At 41.4% G+C, this 14,361-nt stretch overlaps 2 non-coding genes across 2 annotated transcripts; one reads left to right on the top strand and one right to left on the bottom strand.

Annotated features, from left to right (window-relative positions):
* Window positions 1–3,713: 3,713 nt before the first annotated feature.
* Window positions 3,714–3,787, bottom strand: TRNAN-GUU. The gene has a single exon. It is a non-coding gene; the product is annotated as a tRNA-Asn (tRNA).
* A 9,488-nt stretch (window positions 3,788–13,275) lies between these two features.
* TRNAE-UUC lies at window positions 13,276–13,347 on the top strand. The gene has a single exon. It is a non-coding gene; the product is annotated as a tRNA-Glu (tRNA).
* Window positions 13,348–14,361: the final 1,014 nt, after the last annotated feature.

Genomic DNA, 14,361 nt, shown 5'->3' with positions numbered 1-14,361 from the left:
TATTTGTCAGAGAGAGAGAGGGAGAGAGAGCGAGCACAGGCAGACAGAGTGGCAGGCAGAGGGAGAGGGAGAAGCAGGCTCCCTGCCGAGCAAGGAGCCCGATGTGGGACTCGATCCCAGGACGCTGGGATCATGACCTGAGCCAAAGGCAGCTGCTTAACCAACTGAGCCACCCAGGTGTCCCCCTTTTCAGAATTTTTAAGCTGTCAGTGTTTGGTCAAAATTCTGCTTCAAATGGAGCCAATTTGACCATGAGAGCCTCAGTCTCTTTTTGATACATCGATTGTGTATTAGCACAGGATATGCAAATCATATGTTCTAGTTTAAGAACAACAAGCCAGAATAGAAATTTGCATAAACTACAAACTGGTGAAATTCAGAATCTTGGCTCAGATCCTTAGCATGTTAGTTTCTTAATAAGATATGAGCAATTGCCTTTTTCCTTTCTTTCCTTTTCTTTTTTTTGGTAGTAGTAGTAGCAGTAGTTAGAATGGTCATATGACTATGGTCTAGGCAGCATTTTGATGTGAACAGGGAAAGTAATTTGATTACTCAAAAAGAATAATGTCAGGGAATCACATAGAAAAAGCACAAAGTAATTACCTATGAAAATTGGAAGGAGCCAAATACTCTCTGAAAATCTAAACATAAATAGTAAAATTTCTTTTCTTTGGTTGAAGTACTTAGTTTCTCTTATTTTCAAGTGATTATTAGTATCCATAAGCCAATCTGGGAAGTACCTCCTTTGAATTGTTAGAGACCTATCTGTGCCCTCCAGAAGAAAACAAATTATTGCAATTACTTTCCTTAGAAAACAATTTACAACTATACAATGGAAAAAGCTCCTAAAACTACTGGGCATTTGAAAAGAACTAATTATAGAAAGTAATAACACCACTGAAAGGAAAAAAGGCAATGGTATTTATTAAAAATGTTTATTATGAGGAGCATAAAAGGAAATAACTATGTACCACTAAGGGTTTGGAGAAGACACTCTGCTGGAAATCTGAGTAATTTTGTGATAGCCTTTTCAGTGCGGTAGGGCCTTCTCAGAGTCTTTTGCATTATGGTCACTGAATTTTATCGGTTTTTAAAATCCAATTTTAAGAGGATTTTTTCTTCTTTTAATAAAAGGATGAATTAGTTAACAGTTCTGGAAATTATTAAATCTTGTTTATATAACTGTCAGAAGCCCTATTTGTTGACTTAATTGCCTAATTTCAATGACATAAATAGCCTTTTCCTCCTTTCTTTAGCCTGATTTAAACAGTTGTGAAATTATTCTATCATTTAGTAACTTCAGTATAGACTACAAAAACAGGCTAATGGATACCAGAAATTCAGTTTCTTTTCTTTTCCACACTCCCCATTATGTAGAGCAATTTATTAAAGTCAAGAGACTTGACTTAGGGGAGAATCACTGTGTGTTGAGATAATTCTTGGTATAGAAAGTATTCCACTTTTGGGTCCACAGAATTTGGATCAGATGTGAACAAATTCTCAACACTGCAGACTCAAACACGAGAAAATACCAAAAACCTCAGGATAAAGGGCCAATCACAGAAGACTCACAGATTAGATTATATCTGTCATCTACCATCCAACAGAGAATAGATCCTTGTGAACCACCACCCAGCAGAGATCATCTCTCAATGTGCATTTCATCAAAGCAAAACCAGAATTCCACACTGATACCACTGATGGGAAAAAATAATTGACAGTGTATAAATGAGAAAGAAGACGACTTATCTAAGAATTACACATAGTATGTAAAAGTCATAGAGCTCAATTTCTGCTCCTGAGGGTCAACAGAAAAATCAAGGGAACATGAACCAATGGCTGTAACACAAGGTGCCCCTGTCAGATGCAGAATTCTCTTGGCTAGAATGATGTGTCTCAGGTATGTTTTTTGTGGAAATAGCTGCCAAAAACTGTAAAGGAATAATACAGTGTTAAGTGATGGTTGATTTTATGTGTTAATTTGCCTAGGTCACAGCACCCAGATATTTGGCCAAACAATATTCTAGATGTTCCTGTAAAGGCATTTTTAAGTGAGATTAACATTTAAACCGGTAGACTTTGATTAAAGCAGATTTTAGTCTATTGATTTAGGCCCTCCATAATGTGAATGGGCTTCACCCAGTCAAAGGCCTTAGTAGAGAAAGACTAACCTTCCTGAAAGAGAAAAATTTGTCAGCAGAATGCCTTTGGAGTCAAACTTAGCCTTTTGTGGGTCTCTAGCCTGACATCCTATCCTGCAAGGCCAAAGCCTCCACAGTTGTGTGATCCAATTCCTTAAAATAAGTCTCTGTCTTCCTTACTCTATGATCCATCTATCTTATCAATTAGTCTGTCTATCTGCCTACCTACCTACTTACCTACCTACTTATCGGAAGTGCTAAGGATGAATTAGTATGTTGTATATATTAGTTCTGAATTGATTGTTTATCTGGAGAATCCTAATACAGACAACATACTAATTCACCCTTGCTATTTATAGAGAGAGGGGAAGAGGAACAAACCTCTGGGACTAGTGAGTTTCTTCTCCCTCTGGGTAAACTGGCACAAAGAGGACACGCTAGCCAGTCTTCCCTGCGCCGGTTGACAGGGCTCCACAGAAATCAATTACAGGTATATAAAAATATCTTGGCAGTTTAGTAGAGGAGTAGATGCAGAGATATCCTACTGCTTAATGCCCACCATGTCATCTGTTGTACCTCCCTGTTAGTTAAGTCAGGAGGACAGCACTCCCCTTATTAGATGACCAAAGATAAGTGTATAGAAAGTGTGTTGTGCTAGCAAGAGTATGAGGAAAAGAATTCTCCTAGTTAGAAAAATAAATTGAACTATAAATTGGTACCACTACAATTGATGGCAAATTTACAGGATTTATTATTTACATTAAAAAACATACTGTAACCACTATGACAGAGCAATTGCACTTATAGGACTCTATCCTATAGATATACTTGTGTAAGTGGCAAAAGAGATGGGTACACGGATAATGACTGCAGGATTATTGGATTATTGTAAGATCAACTTATTTTTATTTTTATTTTATGATTTAAAAAAAAAAAAACTTATTTGACAGAGATCACAAGTAGGCAGAGAGGCAGGCAGAGAGAGAGGGGAAGGCAGGCTCCCTGCTAAGCCAAGAGCCCAATGTGGGGCTCGATCCCAGGACCCTGGGATCATGATCTGAGCCAAAGGCAGAGGCTTTAACCCACTGAGCCACTCAGGCGCCAGATCAACTTATTTTTAAAAATAAAATGTAAAAGTTTAAGTAACAGTACAAAGAAATGCCTTCATCAAAAATAATGCAGAAGATAATGATAACAATGCTCACAATTCCACTGATAGCATTATTGATTGAACACTTACTAAATACAGACACATCCCGCAAGATGCTATTATGCAGTTGAAAAATTGAGGTACATAAAATTTGTTACTAGCCCAAAAAAACAAGATCCCATCCCACAAAACATGCTCTTCAGGACAGATTACACCAAGCCTCTCTTGTTCCTTGTTTCTCAGAACTTCTCTGTCTCCTATGTTTCTTCTGGCAGATCTTCGGGGAGGACAGGGGAGCTCCAGAAGAAGCCCTTATATCACTTGAAGGGAGGGAAATGAGGTATTTCGCGCTTTGCCGAGGCGAATCTGCGAAAACCAAACAGAAGTAAAAAACAAAACAAAACAAAAAAAAAACTCCACACCGTCCCTGGGTGGGCTCGAACCACCAACCTTTCGGTTAACAGCCGAACGCGCTAACCGATTGCGCCACAGAGACACAATGCACTTCCTTTCTTCCTTATAATAGTGATTCCTCCCAAATCGCAAATGGCCATCAGTCCCTGCTGTGTGATTCGGCAGGCTCCAAAGCTTTGGAAAACCGGAGATTAGAGTGACAAATCAAGCCGTCTTTCGAGTTTGAAACCGGTGCATTGGGTGATTCCGAAACTGGGGAAAGCAAACGGCCTCGCCCCGCCTTGCCCCTCAGAAGCCAGAACCTTTGGAGACACCCAGACCGCGACCCCGCCACCCCTCTACGCCCTAGGCTGTGTCGAGGGGGGCCCAAGGGAAGCTGAATGCCCAGAACATTCAATTAGGACTTGCTGAATTAACGCATTTTAGAGTTTGAGCATACAAAGGGACAATGGCTACACCACATGTATATATGTTATGCAGTATGTTACATATACACAAATATATAAAAAATATATAGAATATTTAAAATATACAAATATATATAGAATATATATAAAATATATAGAATATATAGACTTTCTCTCTTTATATATAGACTCTGATGAACTCTGGTCCTCCAGCTGCAGCAGCCCCCCAGGAAGTAGCCTGCTAGAAGTCTGCAGATTTCTAGAAAGTCAGGCTTTTAACTCTAGTAACAATCCAGGAAGCTAAAAAATAAAGTTGTGGAACAATTGGCTCAAAATGGCCAGGATTTGATTAATAACTTAATAATTAATTACTTCCCTAATTTTTATCCCCATTGCAACCTAGGACTACCCAGAGAAAGTCAAATATGCCCGCTAACCAGCCATACAGGACGCTCAGCTTCTAGTTACCTACTTACAGCTTTCCCATGCCAACAGCCTCCAAGGAGGGCACACCTTAAGTCCTCCCTTTTTCCTACTATAAAGCTTTCCCACTCCCTCCGCAGCTTTAGACTCTTTTAAAACGCAAGTGACCATGGCTGATGGCCTTGCTTTAGCAAGTTCTGTATAAACAATCTTTACTTTTCTCCTTTGGTTGGTCTTCATTTTTTTCCCCCGTACACTGTCACTGTTAAGCTTTTAATCCTTTGAAGAACTCTGAGAACTGAAATAGAAAAATGTTTTTAAAAGGGGGAAGTTCTTTTCTAAAGATTTTTTTTTTTTTTAAGATTTTACTTATTTATTTGACAGACAGAGATCACAAGTAGGCAGAGAGGCAGGCAGAGAGAGGGGGATAGGAAGCAGGCTCCCCGCCGAGTGGAGAGCCCGATGCGGGGCTCGATGCGGGGCTCGATGCGGGGCTCGATCCCAAGACCCTGGGATCATGACCTGAGCCGAAAGCAGAGGCTTTAACCTACTGAGCCACCCAGGCGCCCCTAAAGATTTTATTTTTGTCAACTGATTTCAAAGCCTGCAATGTCCCATGGGCTGGGCAGCAGAGGGACGTACAGCGCGCCATCTGTGCAGCTTAAACTCCAGCGCTCAATTCAACCGCATTCCGCATTCTGCCTTTAGTGGGGTCCATAGGGTCAGTGTGAGGGAGAAGGAAGAGGGTTGAGGCCAAAAGGGAACCTTCAGGAGACTGGAAAGAAGTAGGAGAGGCATGATTGAAGACAAGGAGACCTCCCAAGAGGCTTGTGGAGATGCACTGGCCAGATCCTGAGAGATGAGAATGGTTTTTTATTTTGTATCAGAATGGGGAGAGAGAAATGGAGAGAGAGGACCCGACAGAGAGAAAAGTGCAAGAACCTGTAGTTGTTCAAGAACAAAGCAAGAAAATATTGTGAATATTTTGCATCAAAAATATTAAAGGACACACACCAATTGCTAGCATCTTTGCTGTGTGCTGTGATGGTACAGTGGTTAACACTCTGCATTGTGGTTGCAGCAACCCTGGCTCGAATCTGAGCCACAGCAGTATTTGGCCTTTGTGAAGGCTCTGTGTTGTGCACTTAAGACCCTGATTGTGTTCCACATGAATTAGACTTCAATATGTACAATTAGAATGAAAGTTGGGTTGGAGGGGCAGAGAATGGTATGGAAATTGTGTTTTATTAGATTTTATTGTACAAACTCATAAAAAGCTCATTGTCATAGTGTCTAAAAAGGCCCCATCAACAGCTGCAATATCTCAACCAGAAAAAGGTTCATGTCTACACTGTTACGTAAGTGGAAGCTACAGATGGCTCTTTCTCTTTTGGGATAGCTCTGTGCACGCTCAGATATAGGGCATGGTTCTGGAAGACAGAATACCTGACCCCAGTTTAGTGTACAATAGGGTTTCCTCCCCTTATAACTGCAAAGTATTAGGGAGCCACCGCAAACCTTGATCTTGGGCCACAAAAAGTGGTAAGGGGATTAACACCAGGGCTAAAACACGTACCAAATGTGTTCAAGAAAGATGCCAGATACTGCCATGACTCAGATTCGAGCCGAGGTTGCTGCGGCCACAACACAGAGTACTAACCACTATACGATCACGGCACACCATATACCTGACTGCATCTGGCGTGCCTCCTTTAGCATTTTTGATGTAAAAACATCCACACCTAGTTAAAGCTATACAAAATTTCCATCAGCCCAGAAACATCAGTACAGCCCTTTCCAGCCAATTCCTACCTACTTGTGCTGTGTTTAAGCAAACCATTCTGATTTTTTTTTGTTGTTTTGAAAGGGCCTTATTTATATTTTAGCAACAAGTTAGATAAGTAACTTTGCTAACTGGCAATCAAGATTTTGAGCCCAAGAGAAAAGAAAAAATCACAAGACCCCAAACAGGCATAATCATTGTTATTTTTAAGAATTAATTTATTTTTTAAAAGTAATCTCTACACCCAACATGGGGCTAGAACTCACGATCCCTGAGATGAAGAATCTGATGCTCTATGGACTGAGCCAGGTGTCCCAAATCACTGCTATTTTTTTAAAAGAAGATTTATTTATTTATTTTTGATAGAGATGGAGTAAGGTGGGGGTAGGAGAGAGGGAGAGAGAATCCTGAAGTAGACTTCCCACTGAGTGTGAAGCCCAGCTCGGATCCAATCCCAGGACCCTTAGATCATGACCTGAACCAAAATCAAGAAACAATGCCTCAACCCATGAAGCCACCCAGGCACCCCACTGTCATTTTCCAATGAACATTTTATATATGCAAAATAAATTCAGTTACAATGTACTATAGCACTGTGAACTGAACTAATCTAAAAGCGACATCACAAAGTTCCATGATTATCCAGAGTATCCAGGTTTTTATCTTTAATACCATTCCCAGAAGGTGGTGATTCATTAACAATCCACTAGGGTCTTTTAAAAACACCCACAGTTGGCTTGAAGGAATTCCCACTGGCATGAGTTGTGATACTTTGAGTATGAGAAAGAACTGTGATTTTTGTGCAGGGGTCAGTGAACTACGGCCTGCTGGCCAAATCCCACACACAGCTTGTTTAGTAAAGTTTTATTGGAACACAACCATACTTATTCATGTATGTATTATCTATGGCTGCTTTTGTAATCCAATGGCAGAGTTGAGTAGTTTCAACAAAGCCTAAAATACTTACTACTGGGCACTTTACAAAAGAAAGTTTGCTGACCCCAGTCTAGTGGATTGACTTAATTAAGTAATATTGGAGCCGGTGAAGTCATTTGCATGCTGAAGTATTTAAGTTCAATGTAACTTACTTTAAAATGGTTCAACAAAAACATATAATTAAGTAGATTAAACGGTTCTGATTTCTATCTCCAGAGGTTAATGTTGACTATTTCTAAAATTCACAGAAGTGAATGTATTTTTTTTTCTGAGATGCATCCATGCTGTTGAGTTTATTATTACAGTGTTCTTGATGAATGTTATTCCTGTGCTCATACTGCTATTGATGGATACTTGGATAATTTATAGTTTTGGCCATTGTGAACAAGGTCCTTACACATGTGCATTCATTTTTTGAGTATATACTTTGTAGCGGAATTGTTGGGTCATGGGGTTGGTGTAAATTTAACTTTATTAGGAACAGCCAATTTTCCAGAATGTGTGATTTTACCTTGTCAACAGCAACAACAAGGAACTCTTGTCAGCAGTTGGTGTTCTCTCTCTTTAAAAGTTTACTGATTGCTGTGAGTGCATAAAGGTAGTAACTCACTGTGGTTTTAATTTGTGCTTCCCTAATAAATAATGATATAAGTAAGCATCTTTCCTTATGTCTTTTGGCCATTTAGAAATTATCTTTTGTGAAGCAAGCCTATTCTGGTATTTTGCTAATTTTTAATGTTTTGGCTTTTATTATTGATTTCTAAAAGTTCTCGGTCCATTCAATTTGAGTCATGTTCAGATAAGAATATTGCAAATATCTTTTCCTACTCTATGGATTGCCTTTTTACTTTCTTATGGTGTTTGTTTTTTAAATTTATTTGACAGAAAGAGAGAGAGATCACAAGCAGGCAGAAAGGCAGGCAGAGAGAGGGGAAACATGCTCCCTGCCAAGCAGAGAGCCCGATGCGGGGCTCAATGCAGGGATCAATCTCATTCCAGGACCCTGAGATCATGACCTGAGCCGAAGGCAGAGGCTTAACCCACTGAGCCACCCAGGTGCCCCTCTTATGGTGATTTTTTTTTTTTTTTTATTTGACAGAGAGAGATCACAAGTAGACGGAGAGGCAGGCAGAGAGAGAGAGAGGGAAGCAGGATCCCCGCTGAGCAGAGAGCCCAATGCGGGACTCAATCCCAGGACCCTGAGATCACGACCCGAGCCGAAGGCAGCGGCTTAACCCACTGAGCCACCCAGGTGCCCCTCTTATGGTGATTTTTGATGAACATAAGTTTTTACTTTTGACGGAATCTGATTTATTTTTTCTTTTATTGTTAAGGTATCTTACTCTCTAAGACATCTCTTCTGCCCAAGACTGTAAGTACATTTTCCCACATTTTCTTCTAGAAATTTTAATGTATTAGTTTTCAGCTTTAAAAATTGTGATTAATTTTCTGACCTCAGCACAATACCTAACCACTTCAGCATAAGAATCTTTAGCTTGCTTGCAGATCACAAACCTCCCAGAAATTTTTATAACCTTTGATGTAAAAACATTCATAAGTTTCCCGTTCTGCTCTTTGTTGACTACAGATCTTTGTGTTTCTATCGCTCACTCCTCTTTTGCCCTCTCTTTCCTTCTCTCTTCTCTTCTCACCTCTACCTACATCTGAGAAAATCAGAAATACCTAAGACTGAGAAGAAGAAAGATCTGATGATCTATCTGTGCTCAGGAGACAAGGCTCTAGTTTTTAAATCTGATTCTGTCCTTGTGTGGCCTTGGAGAAGTAACTTAAATTTTATGTGCCTCAATTCTTTCTTCTGTAAAATGGGGCTAATAAGGGGCGCCTGGGTGGCTCAGTGGGTTAAACCTCTGCCTTCAGGTCAGGTCAGGTCATGATCTCAGGGTCCTGGGATCAAACCCCAAATTGGGCTCTCTGCTCAGGGGGGAGCCTGCTTCCCCTCTCTCTGTGCCTGCCTCTCTGCCTACTTGTGATCTTTCTCTCTGTCACATAAATAAAATATTTTTTTAAAAAATGGGCTAATAAGAGTAGCTACTTCATTCTGTTGTTGGCTGTGCCTGAATTTAGTAGCTGCTCAATAATATCATAATCAGGATCATCATCCCCATTGTCATTATCCTCTGCATTATTTTTGAAAATAATTGTGCTGATATTTTGCACTTTAGTTTTGCTTCTCCTAGAAATTCCTGTGAATGGAATCATGGAGTATGTATGCTGTTGTATTCTGCATAATGTCTCCAAGTTTTATTTATTGTGGAGTATATAAAAATTCGTGCCATTTGGGCACTGGGTGGCTCAGTTGTTAAGTGTTTGCCTTCAGCTCAGGTCATGATCCTAGGGTCCTGGGATAGAGCCCCATATCTGGCTCCCTGCTCAGTGGGGAGCCTGCTTCTCCCTCTCATGCCGCCCTGTGCTTGTGTTCCCCGTCTCGCTGTCTCTGTTATAAATAAATAAAATCTTAAAAAAAAAGCTCATTACTTTTTATTGCTGAGTAATATCCTATTATATGGATATACCACAATCTGTTTATCAGTGTCCTGATAGTGGACACTTGAGTAGTTTCTAGTTTGGGCTATTGAGAATTAAAACACTATGAACATTCTTGTTACAATCTTTTTGGTATGGACATATGTTTTCAGTTCTCTTGGAAGAATATCTAGGTGAAGGATTTTATGGGAATAAAGGGATGTTTATGTAAATTTGTTTAAATGTATAAGAAACTATAAAGCCAAAATGCCTATAACACATTCCCACTAAAAATGTGGGAGAGTTCTAGTTGTTCCACATCTTCACAAAGATTCGGTGTTTTTCAGACTTTTTTAGCCGTGCTACTGGGTGCAGTGGTATCTCAAAGCAGTTTTAATATCTATATCCCTAAGTAGTGATACTGAGCACTCTTTTATGTGCTTACTGGCCATTGGTATATCTTTCTGTCTGAAGTGTTTAAGCTTTTTCCCATTTTTAAAAAATGGGTGTTTCAGTTTCTAATATTGATTATAGGAGGTCATTTTATATTCTGGAGATAGGGTCTTTGTCAGATATGTTCTGTGAATATTTTGTCCCTGTCTGTGATTTGGCTCTGCCTTTTCACTGAATGGTATCTTTAATGAGAAGACATTTTTAATATTTTAATTATTTTATAATTTTAACATTTAATATTTTAAGTATGACTGTTGTTAAAGTCTAATTTAATATTTAATTAGACTAAAAGTTTAATATTTTAAAAGTCTAACTTATTTTTATATTTAATGTTGTTAAAGTCTAGCTTATCATTTTTCTTCTTTATGTTTTTGGTGTGTGATATTTATTTTGCTTACCACCAGGTCATAAGGATAGTCTCATGTATTTTCTTCTAAAACTTTATAGTTGTAGTGTGTATGATTTGGTCTATGATCCAACTCAAATTAGCTTTCATGTATATTGTAAAGTAGGGATTGTAGGTTTTTTTCACTATGTAGATATCTTGTTCTAGTGCTATTTGTTGAAATGATAGTCCTTTCCCCTTTGAATTGCTTTAGTGTCTCTTTTTGGAAAATAATTTGACCAGAGAAGGGAGGTCTATTTTACATGTCTCAATTCAGTTCTTTTTATTTACACATGTACCCTTCTGCCACTCCCACTCGGTCTTGTTTATAGTAATACGCAGCTTAATAGTAAGTCTTAAAGTCTTCCAGGTTTGATTTTTTCAGAGCTCAATAAATTTTGAAATGTGTACATAACAAAGTAGTCACCACACAAATAAAAATCTGCAGTCACTTAACTTCTCTCATTTCATTGTAAGACATAGGTCCTCACATATTATATCTGATCCCTTTGCCAAAGACCTTCTATTGCAGCTCCCAGAAAAAATAAATCTCCAGTTTCCTTTAGAGACAAAATGTCTGCAACACTCAACCATGAATCTAGATTCTTATTGAAAAAAAAGTTCATTTTCCAGGTGTTTGACTAGAGCAAACTTTTCTATTATTTATGACCATAAATACAATGTTTGGTTTGGAATTCTCTATTCTTTGTGGGAGATCAAATTCCCAGGAGAGCCTCTAATTAACTGGACTGATAGTTGTTGACCATGAGGTTGAAATTGGAGGCTATGTAAAAATTGACTTTTTAAAAATTGCATTAGAAAAGATTAGGGGGAGATGCTGAGAAAAGGTGTAAGGAAGAGTACGTTGGAACTAGAAAGTCGAATTTTGGTTCTTGCAGTGATTGTCAGGTTTTATAGAAAGAGAAGCTAGAGGTTACCTATCCAAGGGGATAAAAACCTTTAGTGGAAACAACCACTAAATACTGGCCATTAAATACAGGCCATTTTATGATGCTTTCCCATTTATACATAATTTCTTTCCCATTTTTGTAAAACTGGCAGGCTTCATGTGCTTGTTATATAACTTTTAAAATGTGTATTTAAATTAAAGCCTATGAAAATTAAACTATTCCTCACAAACGTCCTAAATTTATCTTAAATTCAACCAAAGATGCATTTAAAATAACATTGGCCCAGCCTAAGAGACAAACCCACCTGGCTGAAGTGCAGTTCCTGGGAGTGTGTGATTCTCAGCTGTAGCTGCTTTCTCTAGTTTCTCCCACACCTGGAAGACCTCATTCAAAACCTACCAGAAACCGTGTCTTCTGTTAAGAGATTTTAAAGTACTCTTACTTCAAGGAAGGGCATTAAAAATAAATTTACCAGTTGCATCCTTGGAATCCACGGAAAGCCCAAGGGGGGAGACGTTCAAATGCCAAAAGGAGCAGGGGCTGCTTACTCGTGGGTGGCCAGGCCAAGGCTTTGGCTCCACTGGAGAGGGGGACTCCACTCACCGTCACCCGCGACCGAACCCCGATTTCATCTTCATGCGGTTTTTAGATGAGGAAAATCGCATGGAGTTCTTCCTTTCTCTCGGCTCTTTCCACATCTCCCGTTCTGTCTCTTCCAGAGCGTTCTGGGAAGCTAATATCGGACAGGACAGAAAGGGGAGGCTGCCCTTCTCCTCCGGGTCCCTCCCGCTGGGGCGTCTTGGGTGCTCAGTCCGGCCGGGACGTTAGGGCCCGCGGGTGCGGACTGCTGGGCCGCGAGGGCAGCGGGCCCGGAGCCCGAGAATTCGCCGCCGGCGGCCGCGCGCATCGCAAGCGCGTCGCAGGTCCGACCTATTTCATCGACGCTGCCCGCAGTTGGCGTGCGGGTGGCACTCAGGAGTGCGGGCCTCAGACCCGCGAGAGGGGCCGCGCTGGAGGGGCCCGGCCCTGCCCCTGCCCCTCGAAGCGGGGCGGGGAAGAGGCTCCAAGGCGGCCCAGCCCGGGGTCCGAGCTTAGTCCTCGCCGCCGGTGTCGGGAGAATTGTTCGCCACAGGCGGGCCGCCGGGAGAAGAGCGTGTGGCTCCGAGACCGCAGCCGAGAAGAGAAGAAACACGCCTTCAAACAGAGCGGCTGTGTGGCGCAGGAGAAAGGCCGGCGTCGAAAAGGACCGTTCCGGCCGAGCGTGCAGAGCAGCCGCTAAGGTAGGGGGGAAGCGCAGGGCGGCGGGTTGTAGGGGGGCGGGACCCCGGATCCGGTTCGGGCCGCCGAAGCTTCTTGAAAGCGGTCTCAATCCGCGCCGCCTGGGTTGCTGCGTCCCCCGGAGTCTACCGGCTGATGTTGGGGACCTCGGGTTGTCACGCCGGGCGCCTTGCGCTGCCGGGTCCTCTTTGCGACTTGGTGTTGGCGCGCGGCCGCCTCACGAAGGCGCGTTCTCAGGGTGGTTCTGAGCGGCCGCCAGGCGGGGATTGATGCCGGGACTTGTGGACCTGGCGGGGGGGCTCGGGGCGCGTCTGCTGTCCCGCCGAGCTATCGGTCTTTCTTGTGGGGCTCTTTTTTTGAGAAAGCAGGGAGGGAATGGACTTAGGGAGAGTTCCTTTCAGGAGCGGGAGGCAAGGTAAAGGCAGATCCGGGCGGCTTTTCTAGAGAAATCAGGCAAGCGCTAACTCCTCTCAGAGCATTTTTAAAGAGACCCCCCCCCCCTTCTGCGGTTCCCTGGTGGTCTAGTGGTTAGGATTCGGCGCTTTCACCGCCGCGGCCCGGGTTCGATTCCCGGTCAGGGAAAGGGTTGTTGTCTCACTGTTGAGTTTTGGTTTGGTTTGTTTTTTCCCGTTCCTGAGACTGGCGGGAAAATAGAGCTCACTATTTATTGAGGCTACATTCCAGAAAGTAGAACTGCTAAGTGAAATGGAGAATTTCAGACTCTGCTCTATATACTACCCACCAACCTGTAAGCACCAATTATATGCCGCAACTTGTATGATGCTTCATTCCCCCACCTCCCATTTAAAACTAGCACTATAAATTATCTGTGTTTTAAATATAATCTCAAACTTTATTTACCACCAGCCAACCTCTTCAGAGTTAATTTTCCCATAGCCTTTGAGTCCACAAGGGACAAATAAACTGGAAGAATTGCCTATTATCTCAGCGCTCTTGAAGTCTCCATGTTCTGCTCTGGTGTTTACCTTTTCTTCCACGTAAGATTAGTTGTAGTAAACGTTTAAGTCTGGACTTTTTGCCTGAGTGGTCTTGCGGATTCTAAATTTTGTGGCTATGGAGCTGTTACTTGAATAGTTTCATGGGCATATTTCACCTTGAGGAACTTGGGGAAGTGGTGCACAGGAGGGTCCCTAAATCCATCTTCGGAAGTGTTGGGAGAAATAAATGAGCACCAGAAATGAAGATGACAGCTTCTGAAGACCTAACAATGGTTGGAAGCAGAGCAGATTTTTAAAAACCAGAGAAAAGTTGTTTCAATAATTCAATGTTCGTTTTGATGGCCACTTTATTTTTTTAAAAGGAAGATAGGAGTTATCTCACTCTTAATTTCTGCTCGGTCATGATCTCAGGGTGGTGGGATCCAGCCCTGCCTAGGGCTACATGCTGGGCCTGGATCCTGCTTAAGAGTCTCTCTCTCCCTTTCCCTTTCCTTTCACCCACCCCTAATACCCTGCTCAGCTCTCTCTCTAAAAAAAAATGAAGGAAGATGAGAGTTATTTTATTATTTTAATTATTTCAGTTTTTTAAAAATTTAAATTCAATTAATCAACAAATAGTACATCATTAGTGTCAGCT

Source organism: Enhydra lutris, unplaced genomic scaffold (assembly GCF_002288905.1).
Source record: "Enhydra lutris kenyoni isolate GAN:26980312 unplaced genomic scaffold, ASM228890v2 scaffoldscaffold88, whole genome shotgun sequence".
NCBI classification, from domain to species: domain Eukaryota; kingdom Metazoa; phylum Chordata; class Mammalia; order Carnivora; family Mustelidae; genus Enhydra; species Enhydra lutris.
The sequence above is the reverse complement of the archived record's forward strand: the minus strand, read 5'-3'. Positions and strand labels throughout refer to the sequence as shown.